Below are 17,341 nucleotides of genomic sequence, written 5' to 3'. Positions count from 1 at the left end.
TATTACATTGATTTCGGGCCGGTTAAAGCCTCGTTATTACATTGATTTCGGGCCGGTTTAAGCCCGGTCATTACATTGATTTCGGGCCGGTTTAAGCCTGGTAATTAAATTGAATTCAGGCCGGTTAAAGTCTGGTTATTACATTGATTTCGGGCCAGTTTAAGCCTGGTCATTACATTGATTTCGGGTCGGTTAAAGCATAGTAACGTTATACGCAGCGGACAAGCTCGTGTCAACGTCCCATATGTAATTCCGGTGATTTCAGCCCAATGAAAGACTGGAAACGTCATAGGCAATTCATTAGCCAAGGTCCATGCTCCATAGGTATTTAAATTGATTTACGCTCGATTAAAGTCTAGTAACATTATAGATCACGCACTTGCCCGGAACTATGTTCATTAGGTGATTTCAATGATTTTAGCCCGATGATAGGCTAGTAACGTTTTAGGCAGTGTACTAATCTGGGTTCATGTTTCATGGATAATTTGAACGGTTTCAGCCCAAGTAAAGACTAGCCCGTGCCCATGTTTCATACATAATTTCAATGATATCAGCCCGGTTTAAGAATTGGCAATATTATAGGCACTGTGTCCATGTTCCTTGGTAACAGTATAAGCAGTGCACTAATCTGGGTCAATGTGCCATAGTTGATCTCGATTTAAGGCTAGTAACGTGATGTTATAGGCACTGCACAAGCCCTCGTCCATGTCCCATGCAGTGCACTAATCTGGGTCCATGTGCCATAGTTGATCTCGATTTAAGGCTAGTAACGTTATGTTATAGGCACTGCACAAGCCCTCGTCCATGTCCCATGCAGTGCACTAATCTGGGTCAATGTGCCATAGTTGATCTCGATTTAAGGCTAGTAACGTGATGTTATAGGCACTGCACAAGCCCTCGTCCATGTCCCATGCAGTGCACTAATCTGGGTCCATGTGCCATAGTTGATCTCGATTTAAGGCTAGTAACGTTATGTTATAGGCACTGCACAAGCCCTCGTCCATGTCCCATGCAGTGCACTAATCTGGGTCAATGTGCCATAGTTGATCTCGATTTAAGGCTAGTAACGTTATGTTATAGGCATTGCACAAGCCCTCGTCCATGTCCCATGCAGTGCACTAATCTGGGTCCATGTGCCATAGTTGATCTCGATTTAAGGCTAGTAACGTTATGTTATAGGCACTGCACAAGCCCTCGTCCATGTCCCATGCAGTGCACTAATCTGGGTCCATGTGCCATAGTTGATCTCGATTTAAGGCTAGTAACGTTATGTTATAGGCATTGCACAAGCCCTCGTCCATGTCCCATGCAGTGCACTAATCTGGGTCCATGTGCCATAGTTGATCTCGATTTAAGGCTAGTAACGTTATGTTATAGGCACTGCACAAGCCCTCGTCCATGTCCCATGCAGTGCACTAATCTGGGTCAATGTGCCATAGTTGATCTCGATTTAAGGCTAGTAACGTTATGTTATAGGCATTGCACAAGCCCTCGTCCATGTCCCATGCAGTGCACTAATCTGGGTCCATGTGCCATAGTTGATCTCGATTTAAGGCTAGTAACGTTATGTTATAGGCACTGCACAAGCCCTCGTCCATGTCCCATGCAGTGCACTAATCTGGGTCCATGTGCCATAGTTGATCTCGATTTAAGGCTAGTAACGTTATGTTATAGGCATTGCACAAGCCCTCGTCCATGTCCCATGCAGTGCACTAATCTGGGTCCATGTGCCATAGTTGATCTCGATTTAAGGCTAGTAACGTAATGTTATAGGCACTGCACAAGCCCTCGTCCATGTCCCATGCAGTGCACTAATCTGGGTCCATGTGCCATAGTTGATTACAATAATTTCAATTCCAGTGAAGGCTAATAACGTAACGTTGTAGGCAGTGCACAAGCCCATGTACATCTTTCATGGCAACAGTATAAGCAGTGCACTAAGCCGGGCCCATGATCCATAGTCGATTACAATGACTGTAGCTCGATGTTAGGCTAGTAACGTAGCGTTATAGGCACTGCACAAGCTCTCGTCCATGTCCTAATCTGGGTCCATGTGCCATAGTTGGTTACAATAATTTCAATTCCAGTGAAGGCTAATAACGTAACGTTGTAGGCAGTGCACAAGCCCGTGTGCATGTTTCATGGTAACAGTAGAAGCAGTGCACTAAGCCGGGCCCATGATCCATAGTTGATTACAATGACTATAGCTCGATGTTAGGCCAGTAACGTAGCGTTATAGGCACTGCACAAGCTCTCGTCCATGTCCTAATCTGGGTCCATGTGCCATAGTTGGTTACAATAATTTCAGCTCGATTGAAGGCTAGTATCGTAACGTTATAGGCAGTGAACAAGCCCGTGTCCATATTCCATGGTAACAGTATAAGCAGTGCTCTAAGCCAGGCCCATGTTCCACAGGTAACTAAAGTGATTTCAGCTTTCACTGAAGACTAGCAACCTTATAGGCAGTGCACTTGCCCGTGTCCATTATCCATAGGCAGTTTCAATGATTTCAGTCCGATTGAAAGCTAGTAACGTTATAGTCAGTGCACTTGCCCGTGTCCATTATCCATAGGCAGTTTCAATGATTTCAGCCCGATTGAAGGCTAGTAACGTTATAGGCAGTGCACATGCCCCTGTCCATTATCCATAGGCAGTTTCAATGATTTCAGCCCGATTAAAGGCTAGTAACGTTATAGGCAGTGCACTTGCCCGTGTCCATTATCCATAGGCAGTTTCAATGATTTCAGCCCGATTAAAGGCTAGTAACGTTATAGGCAGTGCACTTGCCCGTGTCCATTATCCATAGGCAGTTTCAATGATTTCAGCCCGATTAAAGGCTAGTAACGTTAGAGGCAGTGCACTAGCCCGGGACTATGTTCCATTGGTAACTATGAATCTTTGTTTATGAATAGATAGTAATATGGAGCATATGCGTCCTAGTTTTGTTGCTGTAACAGAAATATATTTTCAAGAAAGTTGGTTATTTAAGTAGAATATAAAATCTGTAAAATGATCCTCTGGAAGCAAAGAATGCAACCAAGAAGAATAATAATAGACTCGATTTGATTGAGTCTGTTCATGAGAGGTTATGGAATGTGCAACACATGTCACGCCCCTAGCACCGCTTAAAGCGGAACTCTATTACACATATGTTGAATGGACTCCATGATCCCAAAGGACCAGAAAATATAACAACACCAAATCCATTGTGGAAACGGAAGCATTATCTTGTTTCCTCCGTCCGTCCGTCTTTCTTTAACACCGGACTGGCGTTTCCTATGATGTTACCTATGCAGGCAAAGCCTGTCTGGTAGTCTGGTACGGTCAAAACAGATGACTCCCGTGCTGTAAAAACTAATCGTGCATTTATTATATTTTGTTTATGTTACTTGATAACAATCAAGTACCTTGGTAGCTTCTTTTTGCTCCTTTTAGTATATTTCTCGATTTGAAATAAGTAATTTGAAGGGGAAAAAAACAAAAAAGGAAAAAACAGAGCGTTACGCTACAAATGATAAATCTAAACTTGAACGTTGTTTTCGTGTGTAATTAAAATGTCATGACGTCTTTTCTGCTTATGGACGTTTATCTTCCGCGCTTTCTTTAAATACGCTACTGTAAGAAGGAATGCTACAATGAGTGTATGATTTGGTATGCCAGAAATAAATACCTACCACTGTGTGTAGATGGAGATTGGGCTCTCCGGCGAGAAGGTAACTACTGTAGCGGTAACTCGGTAGAACCTCGCTGCCGTCAAAACAATAATCCACAAGCCGTATATTCCCATCTGCACCTACGATCAGTTACAGATTATTATATTCTGTTAGTCACTAATGGTGGATTCTGTCAGTACTTTAGATATGCAAAAGATTATGTAATGAACCCTAGGACATAGAATATAATGAGAATTAAGGTATATCGAAGTATACATAAATAAAGTATTATTATGAATGAATGAATGCATGAATCGTTAGTTGTCATTAACAGCAAGAGAGTCATCTTGCATGGTGGTACCGGATTGGTTTTTCCGGCATGGTTTAAATCCCCGGAAAAAACAATCTAGTACACAAGAAAACAATATGAAGAATATACAGATCATTTATTTCAGTCCCTTAAGCCGTCCGCTTGCCCATCCATCCATCCATCCATCCATCAACTACAACAGATTATTTGTTAACTTTCAAAAATACTATTTTATGAAATTATACTTTCACAAGGTAGGTTATGTGTGTCTTCAATTAAGATTCAATCCAGGTCCCGCGGCAGGAAATAGGACATTCGCCCCGTTTTGGTAGAGGGCAATAATCTGATTACATGTATTTAAGTAAGGTATATACAAAACTTGTCAACATTTTGTGAGAGTAGGTATTAATATTGATTTATCTTGTATTTCAGGGTTCTGCTGCTGATTGCATATGATTTGTTTCTTGAAAACACATTAAAATTATCTAAATCATGTTGAGTTTCTCTGTTTATTTTGGGACGATCACGCATCTTCCGGAAGTGACAGACAATGCAGTTTAAGGCCAAGCAACACTAAAAGAAACGACGCGTGCTAAGGGAATCAACGCGGGAGCCATCTGGTCTTGTCATATAATGGCGGAAATGGCGGACAGGTTACAGAACAATAATTTCTCTCTTGGAATGGCCATAGAGCCAAAAATCAAGGTTAGTTTTCCTTAAATGTTTTTGCGCATTCATTTCAGAAATTCAGGTAGAAATAATGAATGACGTATTTTGTGATGTAAATTGTCCAATGACCTAGCTAGTTTGAATCTTTTAGTAACGTACAGAGTTATAAAAATATTATGAAGATCCTTTACACTAGTTTGAATTTCTGCGTCGTCCTGTACTGAAACACACGATTTTATCCAGTGGCCTTAGGTACATCAAACCTTAAGGTTGAATTTTCAAAAAGGAATTAACACGTACCCTAAAGGTTGAATTTTCAAAAAGGAATTAACACGTACCCTAAAGGTTGAATTTTCAAAATGGAATTAACACGTACCCTAAAGGTTTAATTTTCAAAATGGAATTAACACGTACCCTAAAGGTTTAATTTTCAAAATGGAATTAACACGTACCCAGGAAGCTCCCACATTTTAAAACAAGTCTTTTACATGTATTTAGTGTATTTAGTGTATTCGCGGGTATTTACATAAGGTAACTGTACACAATAAAAACACAATGAAAAACAACAACAAACAACAACAACAAATGAAGAAACACTGTGGTTCACCGCCTCACTGGGGAATTTGAAACTGATTTATGGTACACCGCACGCTCACCACCATTTTATCAAGTATCAGGACAGTGCAAATAGAATGTATTATATTTTAAATACATACAAATTTAATATATAATTACCGTTTCGTAAAAACCAAAGCACCCCAGTCACAGCTGGCTTTTTGAACGTAAACACTTGCCTCTTCAGACAGCGTTACATCCATCATAACAGTTTAACTCCATGCATAGTCGGGTTATAAACTCCTCTGTTAATAAAATCTTTCATTGATCGCGGCCGATGAGGCCGCGATCATATTGAATAGGTCAAGTATTTGCACGCTGGGGAAAATATTTCATGATGGACCTGTCAATTCTTTACTTTATGGGTGAAACAGGTCTCATAAGCGTAAATACGACTAGCTTCTACTGATTATAAAAACATACCGTACGATTTGTTGTGAATTAACTGTTGTTGTACTTTTAGTAGTTCAACCGCCACCCTTGTTTAAGAGCAACATTTAAAAAACACGTTCTTTTCATCCTCAAGTAATAAGTAAGTAGACTCGCCCAGTTTAATCAATCTAGACGCATAATCTAACTATACGAGCGTCTATTTCACCCGATTTACATTCGGAACATTTTCACGCGTTTCGGGCTTTATCGTATGTTTAACATGGGATTTTTGAACCGTCCAAGATGTTGGAAATGTTTGTCTCATTGTTTATTTTTTTTAATAAAACTGTTACTGCTTTCATTGTTTACCACTTTTTTTCCACCCTTGCCCGAAAAAACAGTAATGAGTTTGTACACTGTTCAGACAATTGTGCTCTGTTGAAATTTAACCAAACACAAGTTTACCTGCATAAACAGAAAGCATATTATGTCACCATGCGCGGATCCAGAGTGGGGGTACCGGGGGTCCGGACACCCTCTGGAAAATCTTTAAAAAAGGAAAGAAGGAAAGAAAATGTTTTTCGAAAAAGGCAACATTAGGACTGCATGTAAAGTATATGCGGCTGCTGCTACATACGACCCCGACATAATTCATATTATTTATCTAAAAGAAACTAAGAATTTTACCTTCAATAAAGCTTGATTTTATCATTTTCCCAAATTTAACAGGTTAGTCCATAAAACTGTCCCAGAATGCAAAAAATGAACTGCTAAATTTCAAAATGTCCAGGGGGTGTGGGGTGGGGGGGGGGGGGGGCAAGGGGATCGGCCCCCCTGTGAGAAAATTGGCTGTGTCCGTGCATGGTCACTATACCTGTCCAGTACTGGACATTACGGTAAACGCTTCTTTCCTGCGCAAATGACAATTTCGCAACTTCTGTCCGGTTTGTACAAATTTCTTGCCGCGATAAACCATTTGAGTTGTAATTCTACTGAACGCAACTGGAAAATTGCCGTGTTGCGAAATCCTATACATTTTGTAGATAACATACACATAATAGTCAGGCTTTGATATACATGTACATTGTTTAGCGGCCAAACGTTGGTGTGAATGTATCGATTTCTTAACGAGGTACCAAAGTTTTATACAGTATGTACCCTAAGACTGTCAAAATACCCCCCTTCTTTTAATAAGGGAGTCAGTACCGCAGTGGTTAGCAGTTTGGACTACAAAGACGGCGATCCGGGTTCGATTCCCGAATGCGGCTGATATACCGACTACTTCTCAGTGATGGGTGATTTACTTTACAGACAGGGTGCTGGGGAGGTAAATATTACGCCTGCCATTGGCTCGGCTGGAAATAAGTTGTTCCATCCATTCCAGGTGGGTACTTTCGTCGACTACCAATCGATGCGTGAATTTGTTGCGCATAATTAGAGGGTCGCAATGGGGTTTGTTTTCACATATTTACCATGCATTCGAAAGTAACGATAATATTTTTTTTTTTTTAATTTCAGCAACTAAAGGTTGCTCATTTATTATCCCCGTCATTGTGGAGAGTGGGGTCGGAGAACCATCCACCACTTCCCCTTACAGAATCATGTATAGCAACTTCTCATATAATTTTTTTTTTAACTAATAATAAAGATATACTGGTAGAAAAACTTCGTTTAAAAATGGTGTTTTCGTATTTTTTTTTTCCATTTACAATGTGTTTGTGCTATTCTAGCCAAGCAAACTGCCCTATATTGTATAGCGTTTTAACCAAAGATACAAACTCTATATTATATACAACTTAGTTTCAAAACACAGATTAGCCTAATTTATACTAAAAAAAAAAATAATAAAAAAATAAAGGTACATCGTAACAAGTTTTTGTACAGAAACAAATTTGATATGGATGTAGTGTCTGTTTTGGTTTTCTTTTACTATTGTGTAAAACTACATTACAGCCAATAGGATCCTTATCTAATGAAGATGTACCTGAATATTTGGAGCGTTTGTAATATTATTATAATTTACATAAGTTCCATTTCTAACATTGAGCATGCTGTAAAAAAGACATATATGTATACAAATGTTTCTTCAGTCTGTGTTAAATTTGAAAAAAAAAACCAAAAACAATAGAGATACAGTATCAAATTTCAAAAACCAGTGATACAGCTAAGACAGTATGCTTTTGTATCTATCAGTCTACAAAAAAAACTTTTAAAAGGTCTTCGGTGCAAACTACTGAGGTTTCCTTCTTACTGTAAGATATTCAAGAGAAGGAAAAAAAGTTGGGGGGTGGGGGAGAAGATGCTGGTGGAGGACCTCATTGTAATGATAATGTAGGCATTAATAACTTCACTTTTTGCTAATTCTTTCTTTCTCATAGTGTTATTAAAAATGTATTTATTTAGATACACATGTAAGATACACATGTACGTGTATATAGGTACATAACTTTAAATAAAATTATAACAGACTTTTCATATAGTATGTATGCTATTCACCTATTGAGATATTTCTATAGAACTAAGTTTCTAAACTTTTCCCATGACTTTTCAAATTTTTCATGTTTGAGAGTTTGTTTAGCAACATATTTTTCAATGTTATATGTGGCAACAATTTGAGTCTTAAAATTTTCTAGACTAGGCCTTAATCTTTTCAACCTACTATAATATATATAATGTTTCGCATATAAAATAAGTTTGTTTAATACATTTTCCATCTTTGTATTACCAAATAAAATATCTGAAATAGTCCAATCTTCAAAATTCAGATTACATTTATTTTTTATGTAGGACTGAAGCTGTAGCCAAAATTGTTTAATTACTTCACAGTCATAAAACAAATGAATCAAAGTTTCTGGCTCATTCTGACAAAAAGAGCAAGAGTCTTCATTAATAATCTTCATTTTTTTCAGCAAATAATTTGTGGCAAGGATTCAATGGTTAATCCTGAATTGGAACCATATTATTTTGGGATCTTTTGTGAATTTATAAGCCATATCATATATCGAATTCTTTTGAAAAAACTCTGCTTCTATGGTATTTCTTAGTTCATCCTGCCATTTTTGTAAAGAATTTGGATAATGTCCTACATTCTGCATTATTTTGTAAATTGATCTACATCCTTTTTTATCCTTAATTATTACTGCAAGACTTTGCGGAATATGTATATGATAATTGATCTTCTTTGGCAGATGTTGGATATTGTTTACTTCAAGAAATTCATTTACTGCTGTCAACATACCTCTATATTCTAAAAAGTTACTTCTAATATTGTAAGTGGCTAGAAATTCATTGTATGTATAGAATTCTCCATCATGATTTAAAAGATCACCTAAAAACAGAATTCCACCTGAAATCCATCTATTTATACAAACACTTGAATTTCCAACCTTAATTCCAGGATTAAACCATAAATGAACAGAATAACATTGTTTACTATTTTCCGGTGTTGCATTTAAAGAGAGAGCATAATAACTATAAAGAACATCTTTCCAAAAAGGGTTAATATCTAAATGTAGTTTTGTTTTAATATAGTCTGTCCCATACTTAGAGATTTGCTTTACAACTGGACAAATACTATCTACTAACTGACTAAATTTATTATTTGAATTAATGAGTCTTCTTATCCATGTTGCTTTTAAGCTATTCATAAAACATTTTAAATCTATCATTTTTAGCCCCCCAAACTTATAGTCTTGTGTTATAATATTTCTTTTTACTTTGTCTCTAGAGTTATTCCACATAAAGTTGAAAAAAAGGTTCTGTATAGTATTAATCTTGGCCAATGGTGGATTTGGTATACTCAAAAACAAATGATTTAATTTTGCAAGAGCAAGGGATTTTATAACAACTAGCTTGCCTATTGGAGACAGGACTCTTTTAGACCAACTTGCAAATAGTTTCTTAATTTCTTCAATTTTTGAATCATAGTTCAGATCTATAATTTCAGATAATTCTGTGGTAAATTTAACACCTAGGACTGTAAAAACTTCATTGTTCCATGACAAGTTATATTCTGGGTAAAGAATGGTGTTACTATTTTTTTGTGATCTAAACCAAATTACTTTTGTTTTCTCCATGTTGATATTAAGGCCTGAAATTCTAGCATAAAATTTTAATGTTAACATTGTGTTCTTTAGAGATTTGTTTGTACCATCCAAAAACAGACTAGTATCATCTGCATACTGGGAAACTTTATACTCCTTTCCATGTATTATTATTCCTTTCATATTTTGATTATTTCTAATTAATATTGAAAGTATTTCAGCACAAAGAATGAACAGGTAGGGTGACAGGGCATCTCCTTGACGACAGCCTCTCTGTAATGAGAACCATTCAGACATATGTCCATTTACAATGACACAGGATTCAATATTTGTGTAAAATAATTTGATCCAGGATTTTATGGAATGGCCAAAGTTAAAAAAGTCTAAAACTTGGTGCATAAAATGCCATGAGACAGTATCAAACGCAGCCGCGAAGTCAATCAGAAGTAGTAAACCAGGCATATTATTTTTTTCTGTATAAAAAAGCAAGTCATATAACATTCTGATGTTTGATGCCATTAGTCTACCTGGTAGAAATCCAGTTTGGTCTTCATTTATGATATTTGCTAGGATATTTTTGATACGAAAAGCGATCGAAGCAGAGGCGATTTTGTAAGCAACATTTAGTAGGGAAATTGGTCTCCAATTTTTTAAGTAAAGTTTGTCTTTGTTCCCCTTTGGTATACATGTTATAACTCCTTGTTTCTGGGTAACTGATAATTCACCTATTGAATATGCATAATTCATTGACCTAACTAGGAATATACCAATATCTTTCCAAAAGAATTTAAAAAATTCCACTGTGAAGCCATCATTTCCAGGACTTGTATTGTTTGACATACGCTTCAAAGAGTTCAACATTTCATTGTATGTGAGAGGCCCCTCAATGGATTGCTTATCATTTTCTGAAAGTTTAGGTACTTCTAAATCTCCTAATGTTACATTTAAAGAAATATTTTCTGTTTCTTCCACTTTGTATAAAAATTCATAGTGACGCTTTGTTTCGGCAAGAATTTCATTTTGTGTTTTTAAAATATCACCTTTTTCAGAGATTAAAGAGTTCATAAGTTTTGAAATATAGTTTCTGTTTTCAAGATTGCAAAAGTAACGTGTAGGTTTCTCTCCTTCATGTATCCATTTAGCTTTTGATCGTATGAAAATCCCATCCATTTTTTTCTTTCTTAATTCTGCCAATTCTCTTCTTTTATTGTCTAATAATTCATAATCTATATTTGTTTCCTTTTCAATTTTCTCAATTTCTTTTAAAATTTTTTCTTCCTTATTAATTTCCGTTTTTTTCTTATGCGAAGCATAGCTTATTGTCATTCCTCTGATATTCAACAACATTATCTCAAATAATAACTGATCATTAATATTGAATCTTATTTCTTGAAGAGGTATATTATCTATATCCTCATTATTTTCTGGGGTGTCAATTACATACTGTAGTTTTGTTTCTAAAATGATTTTCTTAACTTCATTTATATATGTCTCATCCCTTAGTAGGGAGTTATTGAATTTCCAGTAGGACAAACCTTTTTCAAATTTACCAAATTCTAATGACATAAAAATTAGTGAGTGATCAGTACGATATCCAGGTAAAATCAAAGTATCATCAAGGTCAGTATATAAATTATCTGAGATTAGAAAAAAGTCAAGACGTGCTTTTTTGATTGGATTCTGTCTAAACCATGTATATTCCCTTTTTTCAATATTATTTTCTCTCCAACAATCCATTAAATTAAACTCTGACATTATACTGTGTAGCTTATCACGTGCATTTGGATTGTTTAAGTGTAAATAATTGAAGCAATCTATATCTGGATTAAGAATCAAGTTAAAGTCCCCAGCAAGAATATATAAAGAGTTTTCAAACTTTGACATTTTCTCTGACACCACATCATAAAAATTGGGATTATCTCTATTAGGTCCATAGATATTTACTAGAGTGATATCTTTATCACACATTTTGCAGTTTAGAATAAGTAAATTTCCTTCCTCATCTTGCTCAACATTATTCACTTTGCAATCAAAATTATTGTTGATAAATATTGCTACGCCTCTTGACTGACTAGTAAAATTAGAAAAGTATGTCTCATAGCCCCAAATAGAGCGTATATACTTTTCTTCTTTATTTGTAAAATGTGTGTCTTGTAACATACATATCGAGTAATTTTTACCTTTCAAAAAATTAATAACATCTCTGCGTTTACCTCTGTCACCCAAACCCTGAACATTCATTGAAATTATAGAAACTTTATTTGTCATGGTTATCTAAAACATCGAGAAATCTGTCTGAAATATCCTGGGGTGAATAAGATATGATGCATTTTACATACTTCATGGTAACATAACATATGAGAACCTTTCTATGAATATGCGAAGCATTTAGCTTTAAGCTAACACATTTTGAAAGATAAGATTTTATCCTCAAATTACAGGGGAGGCCATCCACCAGAACCCTATTATTAGGAATTATTTTAACAGATTCAAACTGCCGGCTTATTGATGTAGAGAGCTGAATGTTTAACTGTTGCACTACAAAATTCAAAAAAGAAAAAACAATTTTCTGTAACTTAAAAAGTTTCATACTCTCTATGTTCAACGAGGACTAACTAAGTGTTGACTCATGAGCTTAAACAGGGAGGAGTGTGGTTTAACTTAAGTCCTGATTGTTGCAGATACCATGTAAAACAAAACAATAGCTGAATTTTTACACAGCTATGTATAAATGTCATCTAATGTTAGATATATATCTAGTAATTTCATTTATAATGCAAGTTCTCAAAATATCAATACTGTTTCTCGATACATGTATCAGTATTAAAAGTATATCTACCCTTTCTAATTCATCTATTCCACTTTCCAATAAAAAACAACAACAAAAATTGCACATACTGTGTGTTTTTCATTGTGCCTCTTGAATCAGTGTAGTTCAGATCTTTACAGTAGTTGACCTGGTTCAGTTTCCACTGAAATATATAAGAACCAGACCACAAAGAACCGCTTTCAAAAATAACCCTGTTTGCTTGGAACATATTATATATAATAATGATTCATAAATAATTTCAAATGTTATTCACAACAGAAAAGATAAATCATAAACCGAAATATGTATGATAAAATTCTGTCGCGAAAATACATTGTATACGTTACTCTTTTTTGCATTTCTTACGATATACATTATGAAAAAAATATCATCTTTTAAGAAACTGAAAAGAGGTTATCATGTCACGTAGACTAACATACCGTAATTTCGCCAAGTCTCGCATATTTTGGCATATATTTTTAATTTGTCAACTGACATGGGCGCCGCCATTTTCATTGCAGGTCAAGGCAAACGAATGACATCCATGCGTCATGTGACCTCGCTGCTATAAAAAGCATCAATAGGCGGAGCTACGACTATTTTTAGCCTATCGTTTTATATTGATAAATCAATTACCCAAGAGGCACAGTATAAACATATAAACAATACCACGTGCTCTGGCACATGTTTAGTGTTTACAAACTTACAATTATACAAGGTTACAGAATTACGACTATCTTTAGCCTACCATCGTATCGATAAATAAAATATTACCAAGAGGCACAATATAAACCTATGAACAGTACCACGTGCTGAAGCGCATGTATGGTTCTTACCAATTTTAAATTAATGTCTTACAGTTATACAAAATTATAGAAATATACATTTTTAATGTTTTCCAATCATGAGTCAGCAAAACTTTTACAACAAAAAAAAAATATTCTGATTTCAAACAGTCTTCAAATTATTTTACATGTTTAAGCAACTGGTGTACATGTATGTGTACAAAGATCATAAATACAGTTACAGGTAGACGCATAGTCAATTTAACTTCCCGTGGAGGGTGTCTCAGTTCCAACGGATGGCTCTACGGACACACTATCAAGATCACTTAGGTGGGATACCAGAAACTTTTTATTGTTTTTCAATAGAGCCACGATTCTGCCTTCATCGCTCCAGGCTGTCTTCACTTTATCGTGGTGAGAGGTGACTTCTAACAGTTTCGCATTCTCATGTGTGAGATCTTCTCTAATGACGACAGAACTACCTTTCAGCATTCGTCGAGCTTTCATTACGTCATGTTTAAAATATCTCTGCACAAATTTACAAATGATGGGTCTATTCCCATCATTTTGAAACTTTCCTATCCTATGTGCAATATCAATATCTGCATTGGCAACTTTTATGTGCAGTTTATCGTAGCAGAGCTTTAGCACTTTCTCACATGTATCTTTATAGTCTTCTTTCACGTCGTCTTTAATTCCATAAATGCGGATGCTGTTGCGGCGCGTGTATTGTTCGAGATTATTGTTCTTTGCGTCCAGCGATTTAATCTTAATTTCTCGTTCATCGACCTGTTCTCGGAGCGTTTTATTTTTCTGCAGTAACTGAGTATGTCCTTCCTGCAAATGATCAGCTTTTACCTCCAAATCTGACACTTTATTTCTAAGAGTTTCTATAACATCTTCCATCGACTTTACCCTGTCATTTACCACTTTCACTTCTTTACGTATACTATCTAACTCCTTTTGAACTTGAAGTTTAATAGCTTTTTCTAACGCCTTGAGTTTCTGACTAAGCAGATCCTCAGTGATCATTTGTTTAAATTTTGATTCAATATATTCCTGTGAGGCCAAACTGTTTAATTTATCGGAAACATTCTTCAAAATATCATTGAGCTCACCAGAATAGGTATTAGATATCAAATGTTTATCTAGAGTAGGTTGATTTGTGGCCTCACTCTGTTTACCTTTAGCTTTCGGCGCTGGACTACTACTACTACTAGCAAGGGATGTATCCGTCTCTTGACTATCCTCTGTCGACTTAGCAGATTTCTTCGGTGCTGATCCTGAGACAGAAGTTCTATCTTTCTTTGGAGCCATTTCGAGTGCCTATGCAAAGTTTATGTTAATCACTATGTATATTTCACCAGGTACACTTTACACATCAGACAGTTGATTGTCCACTATAGTCCGGTACCGTCTACACATATAATCCGATAATCCTCGTGAAAATCGTGCAATATCCTTACCACATTCTATTGTTCTAAAAAAACATTAATATTCTGAATTTCTCAACTTCAAAAAGCCAAAACGTTTACAGATTCATATTCCTTTTGAGTTTTTCTCTCTCATAGTGTTTTATTTTTCAAAAATAGTCCAGTTTTTCGATTTTTAAACTTTGATTTTATCACTCCGATGAAAACCCGTTTAACTTCATTCACAACCTTGACCTTTTCTCCGTAACGATAATATTTAGTTGTTTACATGTAAATTTGCTAATATATGTCCATTTGTTTGACATATGCTATGTTTTTCAAGAATGGAGGAAATAAAAGAACCAATTAACCATCCTCGGGTTTAGTAATATGTAATCCGCGGAGCATATTCATTCTGAGAGTCGTCTCATTTAGGAAAGAGGTTATTTCTTAGAGTTTGATTAGCCAGCTTGTATTGACATCATGACAACAGCTTTCGAGGTCGGTAGCTCAGTCAAGTGTGATCTACCGAATTATAGTGTTCCTTTTCAAGAGAAAGAACAATAAGGATGCTAATGCAAAATACTGTGTATATTTCCTTAAAAGCACGAATATTCACAAAGACAATATAGATAATAAAAATATTGGATACACTGTATTTAAATTTAACATTTAAAAGCACTGGCCTTCGGATTATTCGACAACAAAAAGAGAAGATTTTTAGATATCTGGAAATAAATGATATATTCTTAAGATGACTTTAAAACTAAATTACTGACATACTATATGTCAAGGAAACACATAAGAATTAGTTCTTTGTACTACCTTTTACGATGGCAATTGAAAAGCGCTCGGAGTAAACTCTCTCGTTTATAAATATCTATATTTAACACTCGTTAAGCACTAAAGCCTCCATAGCTTTATTGGTTACGATAGTCGGGAAACTTCTTTATTGCCGCGGCGGTCCGGCTTTGATTCACGACGCAGTCAGTTTTTTCTTCTTCTGATTTGTCGTTTTGAAATAGTTTAGAAACAATTTAATAATTTTAATAATATGACAAAGGAGAGATAATTTTAGCCAAAAGCTGGAGGTCAGTGCCTTTAACAGTTTGAAAGATAACTATAAACGTTACTTTACGCTAAAAAGTCGGTAGAAAATGCTATTTTTAAATTGCCAGTGTATCATAATTGCTCTTTCGACTTTCAAAAGTTATACACCATTAGAAAGCTTGTGATCTGAGCTTTTCACAGAGATATAATTTGATATATTTTCTTGTATCATGTGCATTGAAATGATGTTAAACCTGACCAGAAGCTTTTACATAGAAATTATGTAGAGAAAAGCGGTCGGTATACTGGTAAATAATCAATAAAAGTAGTGCTATAATAGAACGGCGGATTAATCTGCTTCAGTGAAAAATGTCTTAATTGAAATCTTGCAGTTCCAGAATACGGTTAAAACAGGTTTCAGTCGCTTCGCGGTTTCAACCTAAAAACCCATTTCATTGAAATAGTCATATCTTTTAGACATTGTCAAGAGGGACATTATGACCCTGAATCGCTCACCTGAGTAATATGTGCCGCATGTTTCAAATGGCAAACTGATGCTTAAATGTTAGAAAGTAGGTCAGTAGGTCACAGTAAGTAAGTAAGGTTTTTTCTTTCGGTTGCAATGGCAACCAAAGTTCTGCAAGGAATTCAATTCTTAAAACAATTTTTAAAGGGGACCACACAAGAATCATTCCTGTGAAGTTTGGTGTAATTCTGCCCAGTTGTTTTCAAGAAGAAGATTTTTTAGAAAATGTTGACGGACGGACGACGGACGACGCACGATGGACGCCAGACATTGAGTTGTCACAAAAGCTCATCATGAGCCTTTGGCTCAGGTGAGCTAAAAACACGGAAAATAATTAAATGTGAAACTCATTCGTACTATTTCTATTTTTTTACTTAGAAACGTTCAAATGCTTTTTGTCTTTTAAATTAATCAAAAGGTAAGGATCATGATCTTTTAACGTTTAGCTTGCTGGCAGCAAGTGATTCTGCCTTTGCGATCAGTGCAGAGACCAAGATCAGCCTGCACATTTATGATCATAATTTGCACTATTCGCTATTCAGTCAGTTTTGTTTGTTTGTTTGTTTTGGGTTTAACGCCATTTTTCAACAGTATTTCAGTTATGTAACGGCGGGCAGTTAACCTAACCAGTTTTCCTGGATTCTGTACCAGTACAAACCTACCTCTTTAAATAAGAAGTGGTACTGCCAAAACTGAATGATGAACCAGCCCATTTTATAAATTTAGCAGGGTAAAGGAGTAGTTCGAGTAACAGTGACAGTGACTCATGATTTCAATATCTTTGAGAATAATGTCATTTATTTGCGATTTCAAAATATTCACGAATAATGATACGCGCGAATTCAAAATATTCACGAATATTGTCACTCCCGATTTGAAAATATTCACGACTAATGTCTCTTGCGATTTAAGAATATTCTCAAATAATGTAGGGTTAACGCACGTTTTTTTGTGTAACAACATCTGCAGAATCCCAAGGGATTGGTTGGTGCACGAGCACGTAGGGCGAGTGCACCAACATAGCCCGAGGGATTCTCTGCAGATGTTGTTTCACGAAACAAACGTGTGCTATCGCTATTCTTGCATAAAACACAACT

At 35.8% G+C, this 17,341-nt stretch overlaps 1 protein-coding gene across 1 annotated transcript in view; it reads left to right on the top strand.

Annotated features, from left to right (window-relative positions):
- The window catches only part of LOC123543185 (uncharacterized), a 28,220-nt gene extending 23,764 nt beyond the window's left edge, over positions 1–4,456 (top strand). The window contains exon 12 of the mRNA XM_045329274.2: positions 4,396–4,456. The gene's annotated coding sequence lies outside the window, so the exon portion shown is untranslated. The remainder of the gene's footprint in view (positions 1–4,395) is intronic.
- The last annotated feature ends 12,885 nt before the right edge of the window (positions 4,457–17,341 follow it).

This window comes from Mercenaria mercenaria, chromosome 19 (genome assembly GCF_021730395.1).
Source record: "Mercenaria mercenaria strain notata chromosome 19, MADL_Memer_1, whole genome shotgun sequence".
Taxonomy (NCBI): domain Eukaryota; kingdom Metazoa; phylum Mollusca; class Bivalvia; order Venerida; family Veneridae; genus Mercenaria; species Mercenaria mercenaria.
This window is presented reverse-complemented; position numbering and strand designations above follow the sequence as displayed.